The sequence below is a fragment of the Carettochelys insculpta genome, chromosome 21 (assembly GCF_033958435.1).
Source record: "Carettochelys insculpta isolate YL-2023 chromosome 21, ASM3395843v1, whole genome shotgun sequence".
Lineage (NCBI taxonomy): Eukaryota > Metazoa > Chordata > Testudines > Carettochelyidae > Carettochelys > Carettochelys insculpta.
The window spans coordinates 3368168-3371093 of NC_134157.1; positions in this window are offsets into that span (position 1 = coordinate 3368168).

Consider the following 2926-nt stretch of genomic DNA (forward strand, 5'->3'; position numbering starts at 1 on the left):
GCTGAAGCGCTGGGGCCTTTCCTGGAAAAGCTGCAGCAGTGCCACTTTAGCACTTCAGTGGAGGGCACCCCCACAGCAACAGGGGACTTTCCCGAGAGCAAAGTTAATCCCCTTCCGAAACAGGCAGGAGCTAAATCCACAGAATTCTTCCACTGACCGTGAGCTCTTTGCAGCAGGCAATAGGTGTTGCTTAGTGGGGCGAATTTTTCAACCCCCCCACGTGGCAGTAGCTGGATGAAAGTGACATTTGCTATAGACCTGGCTTAGTGTGACTGCCCTGGGTCAGAAGGAACAGTGGCCCACAAGCCACATCAGGCTGCATGCTGTGGAAACACAGCTGAGCTAACCTTCTCTGCCGAGATACCCCAGAGCTCAGAGTGCAGCCAGCCTCCATGAACAAGTAGCAGGCTCTGGGCATGAGGCAGGCTGCCAGGGAGAGAACTGTGCAGTGGGAGAGATGTCAGTCACTTCTCCTGTTGCTTTCTGCACAGAAGGACTGGCGAGATAATAACCAGGCAAAACAAAACCGGACAAAGCACTGCATTGACCATACTACCCGATGCAGAACAGGGTGCTGCTAGGTTTGATTCTACCTCAGCTCGTAATTCTTCTGCTCTCCTCTGCACTAAGGCCTGAACTGGAGTATTATGTCCAATTCTGGGCACCACATTTCAGGAAAATGTGGAGAAATTGGAGAAGGCCCAGAAAAGAGCAACAAAAATGATTCAAGGTCGAGAGAACATGACCTGTGAGGAAAGACTGAAAGAACTGGGTTTCTTTAGAAGTTCGAAAAAGAGAAGGCTGAGAAGGGGTGTGATAAAAGCTTTCAAGTACCTAAGACAGTGTTACAAGGAAGAGGGAGAAAAATTATCCCCCTTAACCTCTGATGGTAGGAGAAGCAATGGGCTTAAATTCAAAGAGAGGAGGTTTAAGCTGGACATTAGGAGAAACTTCCTAACTGTCAGGCCACTTCTACACTGGCCCCTCCCTTTCGAAAGGGGCATCCAAACGCAGTGGTTTGAAAATACAAAAGAAGTACAGATTTGCATATTCAGTGCCTCGTTTGCATAATGGCAGCCACTCATGTTCCAAAAGTACTGCTTTCAAAATGCAAAATAGCCACGTAGGACGGTGTTCCTCCGAAAGGAAACCCTGCTTTCAAAAGCACCCTTCTTCCTAATTTTTTCCTGTTCCTCATTCTCCATCTCTTCCCTGCTGTTGTCCCTGAGGAATCTCTTGGGAGGTATCCATGGACTGTTTGAGGACAGTAGTTGATTCTCCTCTTAGAATCCCACGCAGCTGCTCATGGAAGTGAGCTCATGGCCTCTTTCGAGAATGTTCCTTGGGTGGTGAGACAGAGCATTCTTCCTTGTGCATACGCACACTCTTATTTACATTTTGCATAAAATAAACACAAGAATTCCCTTCCGTGGTGATGACCCAGAATGACAGTTTCCTTCCTTTGTTTTGTGGTATGCCTTCCTGAGCTCGTTTATTTTCACTCAGCGCTGCTGGGCATCACTTGTATGTACTTCTTCCACCATGCCCTGTGCCCTTTTCCCTCCACCCCCACCACCCCCACAACAGCAATGAGGTCCTGCATCTCCTGCATGCTCCATGCTGGAGCTCATCTCTGACTCTTGGAATTCACGGACAGATGTGCCGCCTGCTCCACTTACCAAGCTGGCCACACAAGAAACGAACTTCACAGTTTCCTGGGCCATTTCCTGCACACCTGGAGAGCAGCTGAACTGAAAGTGCTGGTCAGAGTGATCACATTGGGGCACAGTGGGCCACCTCCAGGAGGCCAAAAATGTCAAATTTCTCAACACTCCATCTGTACTACCCTAAGGTGGACCATGCAAGGTCGATTCAGGTGTTACTCCTTCTGAAAAACAGGTGTACAAAAGTTGATCTTAGTGGAACGGACCCTGAGTGTTGACTGAGAGCTTAGAAAATCAACCTTAGTCCACTCAGTCGGATCCAAGCTCCTGGTGGAGACCAGGCAGAAGAAGTTTTAACTTTTGCTTTCCTTGTTTTAACTGATGAATCTAGCTCCTTTTCTTGGGCACTCATGACCGTAAGCATCATATCACCACTGACCTTTTTGGTGAACACAAAAGCAAAGAAGTCATTATGTATCAAGTCACAAAGAAACCCAGAGAGGCACTGACACAGCAAGTGGATTTTTCCCATTAGACCCAGCCACCAGCTTTCTACAGCAGGAACTTGAGGTTCAAAAGCCCAGACACGTGTTGTGGGGATTGTCCCTGGCCATGTGAACATGGTGCTGTTCCAGCCAGTTCTGTGAAGCTGGGCTGCAACAAGTAGAGAGACCTTAAGGGAACGACACCGTGGTGGGGGACAGGAATGCAGGGAGATGGGGGTGATGGGGTTGAACTGTTGTGGGGAAAGCAGCCAGAGAACAGAAGCAGCAAAGCAGAAGCAGAAGGAAGTGGTGAGAGAGCCTGAAGTGAGCCACGAGAGAGAGCAGAGCTCCAGGGAGTGGGTAAAAATATCTGGGGGTTATAGAGAATGTGGCCCTAGGTGCCTACTCTGCAAAAAGGGTCCTGGGAACTGCAGGATGGTTCCTGGGTATCAGTCCCTGGGTTTGCTAGGTCCATCAACCAGGCAGCACACGGGCCTGTGGGAGCTCACTTGGCTGTCAGCCTCGGGAACCTCTCTCCTTCCCACCTGGCCTGTCCATTGGCCCAAACCTGTGGGGACTTGCTCAGCCCATCCACCCTTCTGGGTCCTCACCCAGCTCAGGGCCTGGGCAGATCACACAGCAGTCCTGCAGTGCCAGGTGTCTGGGAAGGCGTATGTGCCCCGTATACCCTGCAGCCTGTCACCGGCAGGGTCTCTGTGCAGTGGCTCTCTCCTTGCCCTGCAACTCACTGACACAGGCCTCTGCAAGGTGCGGGAT